General features: G+C 36.2%; 1 long non-coding RNA gene across 1 annotated transcript; it reads right to left on the bottom strand.

Moving 5' to 3' along the window:
* Window positions 1-591: 591 nt before the first annotated feature.
* Window positions 592-8,609, bottom strand: LOC143271641 (uncharacterized). The gene is made up of 3 exons (XR_013048846.1): window positions 8,440-8,609; window positions 1,926-2,040; window positions 592-1,121 (listed from the first exon to the last, which is right to left on the bottom strand). It is a non-coding gene; the product is annotated as an uncharacterized LOC143271641 (long non-coding RNA).
* Between the last annotated feature and the right edge of the window lie 8,914 nt (window positions 8,610-17,523).

Here is a 17,523-nt window from a genome sequence, read left to right on the forward strand (position 1 = left end):
GATGTCATTTTTTTTTCTGCTGAGTAGTACTCCATTGTGTACCACATTTTCTTAATCCATTCTTTGGCTGAGGGACATCCAGGTTGTTTCCAGTTTCTGGATATTAGGAATGATGCTACTATGAACATAGTTGAGCATGAGTCTTTGTGGTATGATTGAGCATTCCTTGGGTATATGCCCAAGAATGGTATAGCTGGGTCTTGAGGTAGATTGATTCCCAGACATTTGTGAGTTCCTGGTCTTACTTCATAATGGACTATGGTCAGGACAAGTCATTCGATTAAACCCTTTCCTTCCCAAGTTTATTTTCAACAGGTTGTTTTATCACAGAAATAGAAATTAAACTAGGACCCATGTTTTTTTCATTGAATTTACACTTTATTCATTGATAAGGACCTAATTCTAAAAATGCTGATCTGTGAATTCAAATGAGAATTGTTGTCTGATAATCAGAGAATAAACTGAGCCTGGTCAAACCTTTATATTTAGTCCTCACATTTTCCTATTGAGTCATTTTATGGTGCTTTGAGTAGAGCAAAGCAGAAACTGTTTAATGCCTGTTTTGTGGGATGAATCTTCCTATTTATAATATACATAATTTTTATATATCAGATAATCCTCTAAGCAATGTGATGGTCATACTCTGGGTTGGCTTCATTTGGAAAACAAAAGCAAGCATTCAGGAACTGGTATAGAATTTTACTAATACCCGTTTAATGCTTTCATGGAGCAGAAATCAAATATTAATTTTAGCTGTCTTGTTTAATATTTGCCTGTTTTATTTCTCCATAAAATCACCACAGATCCACTCTAATAAATTTTCTTTCAGCAAGTTATTGATTAGATTTCTACCCTTTGGGAACTGGGCTCGTGTTTTAGCATAATACATTTCAGCTGAGTTATACATTAATGCCATCACTGATCATCTGTAAAATCCTTTATGGATAATTTATATTTTTGCTTGATGTGATCATAGAGTAATTTATTGAAAGGAAAATCCATAGAATAATTATAAAACAATATGGGTGACTTCTTTTTCTCATTTTAAGTTTTTCCTCTATTGATTCCGGTTAAATGTATCGTTTTCTTGTTGGATAAGCTTCAAGATATCTGTGCTTCAGCTGAAAGTATAATAAAGAACAATACCATTACAAAGGTTTTAAAAAAGAACTGAATGTGTTTTATCACAAAATTGATTTGAAGTTTGGAGGAGTTGGTGATTAATAAACCTAATTTTTATTTATTCATAGCTAAGCTCCAAATAAAACTGTCCTAAAGGATTCATTCAGTTGTACAAATGAAACCAATTCCTAAGAATAGCAATGCTGACTTACTTAATTTCATATTCAAATAGTGACATCTGTGTAACCATTCCCCTAACTCAAGTGAACAATGTTATTAGGAATGCTGCCCAAAGAGAAACTTTCTTCAACTACTCACCCAATCATTATCCAGTGATTTTTAGATAAGGTGAGGCTAAGATTGAACAACAGCCAATTACACATGAAGCCATTTTCTAAAGCCCATTTCTAAATAAACTAAAAACTCAGATTGAAAGTGGTTGTTGAGTAGTAATCATATGGGACAACAAAACACTGAAAGATGAGGGATTGTCTTGATTAATCCTCTAGCCTATTGATGAAAATTGTTTAAACAGGTCTTTATACCACTTTGTTTTGAACATCTAAAAATTATAGCTAAAATAAGAGTGTGCTGCTGTAGTAAATGAAGTGACTGAAAGAAAGCATCTGGAGAGCCACTGAACTAGGCTGTACTGTCTCTCAAGATGTATTAATCATTTCACCTTGCAAATTGACTCTGAACTGAAATATTTCAATAGGAATTGGACTCTAGATGTTAGGTAGATGAGGAATGAGTGTCCTTTAATTAGAAAATGCTACCTAGACAGGTATAGTGGCACATACCTTTAATCCCAGAATTTGGTAGGCAGACAGAGTTGGATCTCTGTCATTTTGGGGTCAGTCTGGTCCACGTAGTGAGTTCTAAGACAGACAGGGCTCCATAATAATAAGACCCTGTCTACAAAACAAACAGACAGAAAAGAAGGAAAATCCACGTGTTGTAACTTCAGCCAGAATTTCAACTTGAAACTCATCTTGCATGGACTTTACAAAACACAAGAATGAATTTTATGGTTGCTGTCTTTAATTCTTTTTTGTTTGTTTGTTTCATAATTTATTTATTTTTTCTTTATTAAGAAATTATTTATTCGTTTTGCATACCAACCACAGATCCCCCTCTCATCCCTTCTGCCGCTCTCCCCAGGGCTTCCTCTGAAACCTACCCCTATTTCCTTCTCCAAAAAGGTAAGGCCTCCTATGGGAAGTCAGCAAAGCCTAGTATATTCAGTTGAGGCAAGTCCAAGCCCCTCCCCACTGCATCAAGGCTGTGCAAAGTGTCCCACCATAGGCAATGGGCTCCAAAAAGCCAGTTCATACACTAGGGATAGATCATGATCCCACTGCCAGGGGCCCCTTAAACAGAACAAGCTACAGAACTGTCTCACTTATGCAGAGGACCTAGTCCAGTCCTATGCACGCTCCACAGTCATTGGTCTAAACTATGTGAATTTCCACTAGCTTGGTTCAGTTATCTCTGTAGATTTCTCCATCATGATCTTTTTTTGTTTGTTTGTTTGTTTTGTTTTGTTTGTTTGTTTTGTTTTTTGAGACAGGTTTCTCTGTGTAGCTTTGCGCCTTTCCTGGGACTCACTTGGTAGCCCAAGCTGGCCTCGAACTCACAGAGATCTGCCTGCCTCTGGCTCCCGAGTGCTGGGATTAAAGGCGTGCACCACCACCGCCCGGCTCTCCATCATGATCTTGATGCCCCTTGCTGGTAGATTCCCTCTGAAGTTTGGCCTGGTGATTGGCTGTGGATCTCTGCCATCTGCTTCCATCAGTTACCTGATGAATGCTCTATGATGACAGTTAGGGTATTCACCAATGTGATTACCCGGGTAGGCCAGCTCAGGCACCCTCTCCACTACTGTTAGTAGTGTAATCTGGAATTGTCCTGTGGATTCCTAGGAAATCCCTAGCCTAGGAGACTCCCTTGGAGTAAACTAATTTTTCATTTTCAAGTGGTTATTAGTTGGAGATAACTTCTAAGTTATGCCCTTTCAGCTCTAGGACCCCATCTGGTATAGAACTGTCGAGGCCTTGTGCATGCTGTCTTGGTCTCTATGAGTTCATGTTTGCATAGATCATGTTAATTTAGAAGCATTTGTTTTCTTGGTGTCCTACATAGCCTCTGGCTCTTAGATTCTTTCTGCCCCCTTTTCTGCAGTGTTCTCTGAATCCTGATGGGGTGGAAAACTCAATAAGTCTTATGATGAGTCTATAAAGATTGTTCATTGAAAATGCTTATACACTCTGATTTTTGTATTCTGAATCTCTGAAAAATATTGTGAATTAACAATCTTCATTTAACAAAGCATGCCTAGAAACACATTGTGCCAAAAGAAAAGGAAGTCACATTCTTCCAGTGATTCTCTCTTTTAAAATATTGTATCATTTCTAAGACTGAATTGATTCTGATGCACTTATAGAAAATTGCTGTCACACACAAGTTGGTACCAAACAACAGCTGTCTAGCTGGATTTAAGTCTCACTCAACAGGACTGTTACCTTTCTGATCATGGGAATCTAGCTAGGTCACTGTGAGGTCGATGACTTTAGAAAACAGTCTACTAACACCATTTTGCTGAACTAACATAATTCTTTACTCCATTCTAAATCTTATCCTTGTACCCACAGGTAACTGTAGCTATCACTCCTCTTCAAAAAAGCATCTATGTCTCTCTCTCTCTCTCTCTCTCTCTCTCTCTCTCTCACACACACACACACACACACACACACACACACACACACATCACATAGGGACTATCACAGAAAACCAAAACTGGACATGATACTGAAATCAACAGATTTTTTGGGGACCCCAGCCCAGGTAGACAAATCTACAACACAGCCCCTATAGCTTTAACTCAGGGAACATCATGGAAGATTGGTTAGAAGACTGTAAGAACATGAAGAATACCAGGAAGGCTACTATGAAACTATCTCTCCTAGAAATGGATACATAAACAAGAAGAGGAACAATGGCAAACCAATGAATTTATTGACATGGAAGAGGAAAAATATTGCATGTCTAAACACAATGCAAAGAACAACAGACACCTAATGACCTCTGGGAGAAAGAATTAGCCTCACCCAGATATATGCCTCTTTATTCTTTGTCCAATGTCAGTTTGCATACTGTCTATGTGGAAACCATATATATCATCAATGAAAATGGATCCAGCATATATATATATATATATATATATATATATATATATATATGTGTGTGTGTGTGTGTGTAAATGTACATATACATATGTGTGTATACATGTATATGCACAAAAATATATTTATACATGTAAATAAATATATATTAAATATACACATGTATATATACATACATACATATGTAATACACATATACACACACACATATATATGTATATGCTAAGATGTTGGCCCCCTTATTATTTGTCTAATTCAATTTGTCAACTGTCAGTCTAGAAACCATAAGCATACCACCAATAAAAGTGGATCCAGTGTGTGTATATGTGTATGTATGTATGTATGTATGTATATATATGTATGGTGGTATTTTATTTGTACTGAAATGTGATTTTAATTGTATGTTAATAAATAAAGTTTCCCGGGGGTCAGAGCTATTAGAGCCATAGCAAGAGTGAGGAGGTGGTGGTGCATGCCTTTAATCCCAGCACTTGGTAGAAGAGCTAGGTAGATCTCTGTGTGTTCAGGGATACAGCCAGCATTGGAGACACACACATTTAAGATCTGGAGGGCTGTACATACAGGCAGTGACGAGGCAGTCACGTGTTTGGGTTTACAACCAATGAGAAGGCAGAACAGAAAGACTATGTAAAGACATACACACAGGAAGTAGGTCTCTTTCTGAGAAGTAGGAGCACTGCAGGAGGAAGGATAAGATTTTAGCTCTGAGCTCTGACCTCTTGGCTTTCTCTTTTACATTGGTTCTGTGTTTCTTGTTTAATAAGACAGTTGGTTACATCTACATAAATGTATATATATATATACATATATACATATATATAAATACACATGTATACATACATACATATACATGGGAGAGGTTTGAGGGTAAGTAGCTGGGAAAGGAAAGGGAGGCAGAAGGTAATGTAAATCTAAATTAAAAACATTAATAATAATTACATATCTTAAAAAAGAAAATTACAATTAATATAAATACAATATTGAAAATTGTCTTCATTATTTTATATATAAAATTCTGTGGAAATCAGGATGCATTAAAATATTGAATACAGTAGTTGAAAATAAACAGTTCCTTTCTAAATCATCTAGTTTCTATTGAAGAGCATACTGTTCATCAGCCATCTGACATTCTTCCTTTATATATTAGGAATGACTTCAGCTATTTCATAAGAAGTGCCAAAGACATACTTACTAAGCTGAACATACCATATTCTTCTGTAGTAGCAGCATGATGGAAATATATTTCAGAACTGAGATGGGTAGTTTAGCTTACCCTGTTTCTATTTGCTATGTATGCCAGCCACAGCTCAGATTTCTCTAAGGAGAGAAGGCAGCAGGAAATCTAATTTAAAAGTGTAAGCTGTGATCAGTGAAGGCTTAATTCAGGAGTTTATGGACTCACTGCTGGTGATCAGCTCTAAGGAGCACATCTCATCTAGTGCATTATGGCAACATCATTCACTATGAGGGTAGTTAAGGGCTTGTCAGCATTTCTATTTTAAACTGCTATTTTCTGGTATTTATGATTTGATGATTAAGAATTGTTGGGACTTGCAAAACAGTTTTGAAGATTTAGATCAGCAGCAAATTGAATCATTTCCAGTTTTGATCAGTTGAAACAGCAAAATTTGGTGATAGAAAGAAATCAGAGATCTGAAGTAGACCCTAGTCTTCAAAATGAAAGGACAGGTCTCAGTCTAAGTCTTTTATATGGCATATGCACTATTAATTCTTGGCACAATTCTAAGAGGGAGAATAACACAAGAAATCTAGTTTTACATAAACAGGAAATATCTACTAAGTATATACTTTGAAGCTTGCTGACAAAATGCAATATACATAATAAAATATTCCTTGTTTAATAAGAGAATGCTGTAATGTAAAAAAATTAAGCTTTTAAAATACATTATGTAAAATGTGACCTATTAATATCTGACATAATAAAGAACAAGGAACTTTGTGTTTTTCTGATCATTACCAATAAACATTTATTCTGTTCAACAGCCTTGTATACCACTCAGGTACTGTATACTACAACCTTATATTTGCACACTTAAACACACAGACAAAACACTCTTTATAAGACTTATTTCTTTGACTATAGTGGCAAGAATGGGAAATTGTTTAATGAGAATGGATAAGGAAACAAATATTCAGATACTGAAGCATAGTGTGCACCAAGTCAGCTTGGGAGGTAGTTCAGTTAATAAAGCACTTACCATGTAAGCATGAAGAATAGAGTTTAACACCCAAAACTCACATAATAAAAGACAGTTATGGTGGCACATATTTATATTCCTAGTGTTGAGGAGGAATAAACATGTGGGTCCTTGTCAAGTCTAGCCAGTGAACTATCAAACAATTATAAACCGTGTCTCAAAAAACCAAGTAGATAGTTCCTGTGGAACCACACCCAAGGTTGAACAATGAATACACACAGAAAAACCACATTCATATGCACACAAGTAACAGGGAGAGAGAAGAGAGAAGAGAGGAGAGAAGAGAGAGAGAGAGAGAGAGAGAGAGAGAGAGAGAGAGAGAGAGAGAGAGAGAGAGATTCAGAAAATAACCCCTTAAAATGGTAGTTTGTGTTGCAATGCTAGTAGAGTCCATGATTCTTACACTAAAAAAGATCTTCTCTAAAGGTAGTGATCACAAATTGTGTTGAATACCCAAGAATTTAGAGTAAGGAATACAGAGAGACAGATAACATTATTCTACCTACAGGAAGAAGTAAAGAGTGGACATGTGGAGAGACGTCAGGATAGTAAGGCATAATCATATTTCTTCTTAATTCTTTCTAGGGTCCAGTTACATGTTTGTTATTAGATTATCTTGATGTCAAACTGTCCGCTAAACAATTTTTCTTCCTAAGATGAAGCTTCTTAGCTTTCTGAGACCAGGTTTCTAATTAATGTACTAGTTCACAGTGACAAGTAATTCAATTCCATAAAGTTATAAAATTTGATTCATTTCTCTGATTTCCCAAGTACCCATTTTTCCAACTGTGAAATCAAATTTTCATGATTTCATATTCAAATACAGGCAAGATTCATTTAAGCCTACCTTTGTCATGATTTTTTTTCTCATTTCCTTTCATGTCTCTTTTAATCCTTACTATTAGTTTCTTTAAGATACAAAACTTGAAGATTTCCTTTTGATTCAAATATTTGTGTTTGTATTCTTTGATTATAAATCATTAACATAAGATAGAAATTAAAACATCAAATGCAATGATTTACTAAGATGTAATTTTCAAGTCTAAAAACAATAAGCATGTTATTTCTAAGGAAATTGTGTCGAGTTATCTTTATAGGGCCAGCCTTTGTTGACCTCCAGCAGCTGTGATTGTGGCTTTGAATGAGGTAATAGAATTACTGCAGTTATTACAGTTTCTACATGTAGTGTAGGATTGTTATGCCACCCAGAGGAATACAGAGAACATTTCCAGTAGTTCATAAAAGAAAAGATATGATTCTTTCTCAGTACATGGCTCTTCAGTTGGTCAGATAACCATCTGGACCTGAGGGAACAAATTATTCAAAATTGATTTAAATTAATAACAACCAATTTTTAAAAGTCCTCAGTCCAAATATACTTTTGATAATAGTAAATGAGTCTTTCTGAAAAGATTAATCATAATATTCTTGTTAGTTTAATAGAGGATCAGATAGAGTGATGGTGATTATCAGATTTCTATAAAAGCATATGTATTTGCCACTTTCAAAAAGTGAAAGTACTGCAGAAGTCATACATTGGTAGTTTGAAATATGCCACAACTGTGTGGAATGAGGTGTGACTGGGGTCCAGAGGGATAAAGATGAAGGCTATATGAGACCTTGTGCCAACATGAGCAGCACTTATGTGGGAAGAGAGCAGCAAAGGTACCTGCCATTGGAATCAAACAGAAAGGATACAGGATAGTAGGATCAGAAACGATGAGGGCAACAGATCTGTGAATGAGAGACTGGTGCTGTGGTTCCCTAACCTTGCTGATTGGAGGATATCTGTAGAATGAGGAGACTCGGGGAAGCACTAAAATTTGCCAATTTTTGGGAGGATTGAGTGCAGACTTCAGAATGCAAGTAGAATTCTGGCAAATGACAGATACCTTTGGCCATACTTACAGTTGCTCATTTCATTGATCCTGATCCTTTCTCATTCATTGTAACAGATATAGTGCTGGGTCCAGAAGATAAAATTAATGAACAAGCTGGGCGGTGGTGGAGCACTCCTTTAATCCCAGCACTCAGCCAATTGGATCTCTATGAGATTGAGGCCTTGTCTACAGCACAAAATCCAGGATAGGCACCAAAGTTACACAGAGAAACCCTGTCTCAAAAAAAAAAAAAAGTAATAAACAGGAGGATTATGGCCTCATGATGGTTGTAGTTCTAAGAGCACAAAATTCCATCTGAAAATGGGAAGTATTCTATAATGGTCCATGTTATAAAATACATATCTATAGTTACTTCATCAATTGGTGAAAATCTTCTTGAGTTCCAGCCTTAAGAAGTGTGAGAAATAACCGTATGTTGTTAAGTCATGCAGATTATGGCAATTTGTTATAGCATCCAAAGGTAACTGAAAAACGTCACTGAGATACCACAAATAAGTTTCTATGAGACAGTCATCTAAACTAAAGTTTGAATACTCCTACTGAATGTACAATGAGATCCATGAGAATAAAATCTCTGTAAGGAAAATTTAAAGTATAATACCAGGTACTCTCAAAACAATGAGAAGAGAATATACAGATTGGCCAAAACATACAAAATAAATATAGCTTAAAATAGAAGGCTATCTAAAGTGTATAAAGAATTTTAAAATTCAATATTAAACAATCATAAAAATATGAAACAGCAACCTAGAGATTGTGGCATACACATGCAACCCCAGCACATGGCAAGTGAAAGCAGGCAGAAAAAAAATTAATTCTACCCTTAGCTAAACCATAAGTTCAAGTCCATCCTGGACTACATGAGGAGGGCTTGTTAGAAAGAAGAAATGATCTATCAGGACTAGAGGATATTATTCGAGTCTAAAAATAAATGACATATTAAGCACTGATTAAAATGTGGAAGAAAAATCAATGCATATTACCAGTTAAAGAGCTGGTCTGAAAAGCCCACAAATCTTGGATAAGGTGTTTGTAGTGTATAGAAGATGTCACCAGATATCACACTTGCTGCTTCAGGATCCCAAAACATGCTTCAAACTTCAAGCAGTGTGCTTATTAAAAACCTCTCTTCGTTGTAACTACTGTGACTAGTGTTCTAAACTGCAACTCTTATATATGGCCTCATTTTTATACCTTTAAAAATTCAATCCTTCTTTTAGGGTACATTTGTCTTCAGGCTGCCACTATATTCCCTCCCATTCATGTCTGCTGTGTGGTCTCTTTAGAATTAGATGCTCTGCTCTTTACTTTGGTGAGGTAGACAAACTTATAAACATCTGTTCTCAGTTGACTTTAACTACTGCTGCTTCCCACTTAGGGTCTGACACAACATCAGTGTGTTCCTTGGAGGAGTGAATTGTTCCAGTGTAAACACCCTAGGAATCCTCCACAGCCTGGATGCTTTCTCTTCCTGAATTCAAAGAATGACACGCATCTTGAAACATGAGCTTCCTTGCTTCATACTCTATTTCCAATATCTTCCAAGCATGTACAACGGACCCATAGTCCATAGCTGCTGGAGCAGAAAGATGGGAAAGTAGAAGTGATTCTGATGTCTTTGTGGTCAATCTCTCACCATGCCAATTGCCTTCTCCATCCACTTTCTCTTTTCTCTTGTGTGTCTTATGATATTTCCATGCGTTTTACCTTATTATCAATCCTAATACTTACATTTGCACCCCTCCTGACACCCACTGGGCCTGTCTTGTTCCCTTTCTGTTTTCACATTAATAATTTTCCAGAGAACGCTGCTTTCTTACCAAAAAGATTAGGTCAAACATTGTCCAAGACAAAGAAAGAAAAATTTCCCCCGTCCTTCCTAATGGAGTAGCTTCATCTCTCCATCATTGCCAATCACTGATTAAACCAAATTATTATTTGTTTCTTGATAGTATCCATGCCAAAACAAATCCCTAGCACCTGAGTCCTCCATTAAATCGTCTAAAACAAATAAGGGCTATTAGCAGCCAGCAGTCTTAGAAAGATCCTGCATGGCCCTTTCTCTGATATACCACACTCCTCACAGTTTTTTTTTTTTTTTCTGGAAGTTTACAATGAACTGGTAAATTTATACAGTTGCCGAATGCTTTCTTGCTTTCCTGTGAATGAGTACTGTTAAATTTTTCTTAAAGTGCATATTGAAGGAAAAATCTTTGCACACTCATATCTTGGTCAGAGTCTAGTATGGATGTAACCAACTGTTTTATTAAATAAGAAACACAGAAATAATGCAAAAGAGAAAGCCGAGAGGTCAGAGCTCAGAGCCAAAATCTCACCCTTCCGCCTGCGGTGTCCCAGCTTCCCGAATGAGGGCTCCTTTTCCTGTCTGTTAGTCTATTTAAAGAGACAGAACAAGCCACAGCTATCTCACCTCACCAGTTCCTCAGCTGGTCTTGTTTCCTCAGACTGGAAGCTTCTGTGTCCTCATCCCAATAGCTCTCAGCTGAACTGTGTTGCTCCAAAGCCTGAAAGCTTAACCAGCCAAATGCTTCTAGTTTCTGGTCCTCACGCCTTATATATCTTTTTGCTTTCTACCACCACTCCCTGGGATTAAAGGCTGGCTTTCTGGGATTAAAGGCGTGTGCCACCACCGCCACACTCTTGCTATGGCTCTAATAGCTCTGACCCCCGGACAACTTTATTTATTAACATACAATCAAAATCATATTTCAGTATAATTAGATTACCACCACAGTCTAGTCAGCATATACACCTTTAAAGGATATTTTGCTTGATATTATATACAATGATTCAAATATTTTAACAATTTAAAAATTAAGTGATTAACATTTTATTTTATTATTTTTATTATTATCTATCACACACACACACTTTAAAATTGTCTTTTTTGAACTGATACCTTTTTCGCTGGTGTCCTATTGGTCTGATATTAATTCAAGAACCACAGAAGCATATTGTGTTGTGGAGAAGTGGCTCCTACTCTCTCCTGAATATCACTTAGCTTGATATTAGTTTGAACTGTATAATTTTCAAGTTGCAGAGGAATCTCAGACTGTTTCCTTTAACTTGCGAAAATGTAGACTTGAATCTCTAGGTCTGAAGCAAATTTTATTCCTACAAAAGACAAGCTTCTATTTCTACCATAGGGATCTAAAGAAAGCAATTTCATTCCATTGCCTTACCAAAATTGAATTTGCAAAAGAGTACATTGACATTGCTTTAATTTTTAGACCTTTGTAGCTTTGAATATAAATATGCATCAATATTCCAGTGGAAATTATTATAGATATCTCATGGAAGTTACGTTTTAACTTTTATAAATATGTTTTTCTTTTCAGCAGTCACCCTGCAGTTGGCTATGAGCTTGGCTCCAGCTCTTATGAATTTTACAGAACTGAAGTGTGGAAGCAGCAAGGGAAAGGCATATCCTGCTACAAATAGCAACACATGATGCTCAGCCAAATCAAGTACACACTGACTTTCATTTAGTTTGTTCAGTAAATGCGGACTAGTGGTTGTTTATAGTAGGATATCTTTAGATGTGAAGATTTTGTGAGTGAGGTCATAGATTTATTTGGCCATTAATTAGATTATTAAGATTTTTTTCAAAATATATTATATATGTTTTAGTTGAAATGGTTTAATAGAAGCAGAAGAAAACATGTTTTTACCTGTGCTCACAGGTAATAGAATTGCAATGATCTAGGTATAGCTCACTGGTTTGATTCTTAGCAAACAGAATTTTTCCAGAGTTATTAATTTTAAAAAAACATGCTTAGGATATCAAGACACAGTAAAGGCAATTTCTCACATCAAAAACATGTTTGGTCATTATGCTTTCATTAGTGATTCTTTTAATTCAGCAACACAGCTACTGATTCACAGACCTCTTTGCACATCGATAAACAGTTTTCTTTCTAAACTGCCAATATTTTAGTTCGTGGTACATCTGAACAGGAGATAACAAAGAGTTTTGCATTGGTTGACAAGATATCTTAAAAGTTCTTGGAAGATTGACAAAATTCATTACCTTTCCTTCTTTATAGTTTAGTACTTTGATGAGAGAAGGAAAAGCTTTCTTTGTCTACAGTGAGAAGATAAATATAAAATAGCCAGTAGTTGTTTAGAAAACACAGTCTTGCATAGAGGAGCAGGAAAAGAAGTCTAGCATTCAAGCAAATCTCATCCCTTTTACATAGTGAGGCTCTGCTTATCCATCCATTTTGTGCTTTGGAAAAGACAGGCAATACCCGCTGAGTTAAGTGGGTATTCCAATGCACTTACAGTTATTTGTCTAATTTTAATTTCTGTTTGGTTAGTACTTTCTGAATGTGATATCAGCATTGATCAATATATTATTAACCTTGCCTTCTGTGCATCACTGCTTCATCTCTTTCTTAAATAATGATCTCAGTGTAATGCCCTTTCTTTCCTTCCCTTTACTAGCATTTTAAAGCTTACACAAACTAAGCCATGAGGAAAAGTACTACACTAACCTTTGTGATCTCCACAGGCCCCAAATTTTCACTGCACTTAACACTTTTAACATCGTCCTCCAATTCTTACTAGTTTCTATGAAAATGCTACATTTATGTATTTATATCTATGTGTATGTTTCTAGATTTTAATACAACAGAGAATATTTATAGGTATGTAGGCAATATTGGCACAACTTAAAAATTGAGCAAGATATCAAGAGTACTTCAGAATTAGAAAACATATATACTATGGAATGTACAGTTTTGGAAGGATCAAGGTGAATGGGCACAGCTCTTTCACAGATAATTGCACAGAATGGGGAAGGACATTGTGGTGCCTTCCTGTCTGCCCTTCTCTTCACATGTCTTTATGTGGCTCTGCCTTTCATGAGTGTCAGCTCCTTCAGGCCACAGGGAAGGCAGTGAATGGTCAAGAATGATTTGAAGTTCTGAAGAGCAAGGAATAACAAATATGTACTGACTTCATACATATATGTGTAATGTAATAAATATATGTAACATATTTACATAGATGTTAAATAAATCAAAAGAATTCCTGGTAATATGTTTTAAGTTTTTGATAGCACCTGACTTTTTCAAACATTTAAATTTCAACTTACACAGAACTGTATATAGGATTTTTCATTTTATCTTCATTAGTATATCCTTGTAGTCTTGACCCTATTGATCACATCATCATGTACTTGTGTCTTCCTTCATAGCATGCTGAGTCCATAGGATAAAATTTTATATTATGCTGTTCATTTTCTGATGGTATATTTATTTATATTGGTATATTTTGTTTTATGTCAGTTTATCTGTGTATCTGCAATTATATTTCTTCTAAGGTTTTTGTTTTGTGGTCAATTTGAATTCAATTAGTTCAATTTTTAAACATGGTAGACAATTTTTTCTTTTTAGCTTTTATTTTGTTTTATTCTTTGTGAGTTTCATACATGTGCACAATGATGTTAGTCCTTCCCCTTCCACTGTTACAGTGTCTCATCTCCTTTCCTATTAATACCTGTTTTCTTCCCAACTAGCTCCCTCCTCCTTTATGGCTTTTCTGTGTGTATGCCCCTTGGAGTTTAAATAGGGTTGAGTGTATGGGTATGGATAGGAATCTTTTTTCTTTTCTTTTCTCCTTTTTTTTTTTTGGTATTTTTGAGACAACGTTTCTCTGTTTGGTTTTGGTGTCTGTCCTGGATCTCACTCTGTAGACCATTCTGGCCTTGAACTCACAGAGATCTGCCTGGCTCTGCCTTCCAAGTGGTGGGATTAAAGGTGTGTGTCACCGCTGCCCAGCAGAAATCTTTTCTAAGTTAAATAAAAACAAGCTGTAATGAAACAAGACTAGTAATGATGAACTACATATTTATGCTGCTGGTGGTCTTTGGGATCGCTCTTTTCTGGTCTCCCTGGAGAGAGCATTTGGGGGTTGGCTTCAATAAATTTATATATTTTATAGTCTCCTTTATAATCTTGAATTTGTTCTCAGAGGCGTCCAAGAACCCCTGAGATACATAGTTGGAGATAGTAGGATCTTTCTGTTTGCTTTAGAGTGAGATTTTGGGAGATGAACTTGGGTTTCATGGCATTGGGAACCATATTGATGCTTTTGAAAAATCTGGATTTTTCTCCTAAAGTGATACACAATCCAAAACTGTTTTGCTTTCATTCATCAGTAGATTTATATTCAATATTCATAACAGTAGTTCTGCACATATTACAACAAGAACTTCACTCACATCATATTAGAAGCTATATAATGTTTGTGTACTTCATTAGTGATGTGTGACTACCAGACCTATCAATTGTAAACACCTTTTTTTTTTTTTTGCTAATTAATGTCTGTTGAGTGGTATGGTGAGAAGTTCTGAATGCTAACTCTGGATTTTACACAGTGCAACAAAAATAACACTGTCTGATTCAGTTCATGCTTTAGTCATTATAAAGCAGTGATTCACACTCCATCATTCATAATACATTGTTGTGTTTGTTTTTTCCATTACTTTACTTTTTTGAAAATAGACTTTTTTCTTACATATGTGTCCTGATTATAGTTTTCATTTCCTTTACTCTCTCAACTCCTGCCTACATTCCCTCCCATCCAGACCTACCACTTTCTGTCTCATTATAAAACAAATGGGCCTCTACAGTGTAATAGTAAAATGAAATAATAGAAAATGTAATAATAGAAAACAAAAAAATAACACATAACACAAAACAAAGAAACAGAAAGAAAACATCCCAAGAGAAGAAGAAGAAATGGAGACTCATTTATTTATACTCAGGAATGCCATAAAAACACTGAAGTGGAAACCATAATATACACACAAAGGACTAGTATGGTAAAAAAGGAGAGAATATGCATATATATATGCATATATATATAAAATTAAAAAAAAAGAAAGATTTTTTTTAAGAAATCAAGATTTCCTGACATGATATTGTGAGAGAAGGAACCTCCAAGGATGCCTCTAGTTCATTTTCTGTTGTCCAGTGACTGATGGGAATGTAGCCTACCCAAAGAAGTAGTTTGTGTTTGAGCTTAGCCATTCTGACAGGTGTAAGATGGCATCTCAGAGTTGTTTTGATTTGCATTGCCCTGATGGCTAAGGATTTCTTTAAGTATTTCTCTGTCATTGAAGATTCTTTTGTTTAGAATTCTCTGTTTAGGTGAGTAAACAATTTTGTAACTGGATTATTTGTTTTTTTCAAGTTTAGATTCTTGAGTTCTTTATATGTGTTAGAGATCAGCCTTCTGTTGGATACAGTGTTGGCTAAGATCTTTCCCTATTGTATAGGATGTGGTTTTGTCTTATTGATGATTCAGTTTCATGAGGTCCCATTTATTAATTGTCGATTTCAGTGTCTGTGTTAATGGTGTTATATTTAGGAAGTTGTCTCCTGTGCCAACATGTTCAAGGTTATTCCCCAATTTCTTTTCTATCAAGTTCAGCATACCTGAATTTATGTTGAGGTCTTCGATCCACTTGGACTTGAGTTTGCTTCAGAGTGATAAATATGGTTCTATTTGCATTCTTCTAGATGCTGACATCCAGTTATGCCAGCGCCATTTGTGGAAGATGCTTTCTTTTCTACATTGTATAGTTTTGTCTTTGTAAAAATTCAAGAGAACATTGAGTGGATTTATGTCTAGGTCTTCAATTAGATTCCATTGAGCAATGTGTCTGTTTTTATGCCAATACCATGTGGGTTTTTTTTTTTTTGGTTTGTTTGTTTGTTTGTTGTTTTTGTTGTTGTTGTTTTTCGAGACAGGGTTTTTCTGTGTAGCCTTGCGCCTTTTCTAGAACTTGCTTTGGCCACCAGTCTGCCCTCGAACTCACAGAGATCTGCCTGTCTCTGCCTCCTGAGTGCTGGGATTCAAAGGCGTGTGCTACCACTGCCCGGCTACCATATGGTTTTTATTACTATAGTTCTGTAGTAGATGTTGAGATCAGGGGTGGTAATATCTCTGACAGTTCTTTTATTGTACAGGATTGTTTAGCTATTCTCAGGTTTTTTTGTTTTGTTTTTCCATATGAAGTTAAGTTCTTTCAAGGTTTGCAAAGAATGTGGAGCAAGGGGAACTCTCCTCCATTGTTGGTGGGAATACAAAGTTGCACAGCTGTTTTGGACATCAATATGGTGGCTTCTTAGAATACTGGGTATGAATTTACTTTAAGACCCAGCAATACCTCTGTTGGGCATATACCCAAAGAATGATGAATCATACCACAAGGACACCTACTCAACTATGTTCATAGCAGCTTTATTTGTAATATCTACAACCTAAAAACAACCTAGATGCCCCTCAACTGAAGAATGGATAATGAAAATGTGGTATATTAACTCAATGGAGTATTACTCATCTAATAAAAACAATGACATCAGGAAATTTGAAGGCAATTGGATGGAACTAGATAAAAAAAAATCCTGAGTGAGGAAACCTAGACCCAGAAAGATAAACATGGTATGTACTCACTCATAAGTGGATGTTAGCTGTAAAGTATAAGATAACCATGCTATAATTCCAAGCTTCAGAGAAACTAGGTAACAAGGCGTGCCCAAGGGAGGATGCATGGATCTCCCTGGGAAGGGGAAATAGAAGAAATCTCCTGCTTGGACTTGGGCCAGATGGGCATGGGAACTTGAGGGATTGGGTTCAGAGTGGAAAGAAGGAGAGAATGCTGAGTAAGATGACTGGAAAGAGGAGCTTTATGGAGTCTAGTAGGATCCTGATGCAAGGGAAACTTCCAGTAGTCTACAAGGATGGCCCCAGGTAAGACTCCTGGCAGCAGTGAACGTATAGCCTGAACTGGCCATCCCCTGTGATCAGACTGGTGACTACCCCAGTTGTCAGAGGAGAGCCTTCATCCAGTGACTGATGGAGGCCAGTTTCAAGACCCATGGCCAAACATTGTGCCCAGATCAATTGCTGTTTAGGAGAGCGAGAAGGGATTGTAGGAAACAGGGGTTCAGGGACATCTGAGGAAAACCCACAGAAATGGCTAGCCTGGATCATGGGAAATCAGAGTCTGAACCAACAACCAGTGAAGTTACATAATACTGA

Source organism: Peromyscus maniculatus, chromosome 2 (assembly GCF_049852395.1).
Source record: "Peromyscus maniculatus bairdii isolate BWxNUB_F1_BW_parent chromosome 2, HU_Pman_BW_mat_3.1, whole genome shotgun sequence".
Lineage (NCBI taxonomy): Eukaryota > Metazoa > Chordata > Mammalia > Rodentia > Cricetidae > Peromyscus > Peromyscus maniculatus.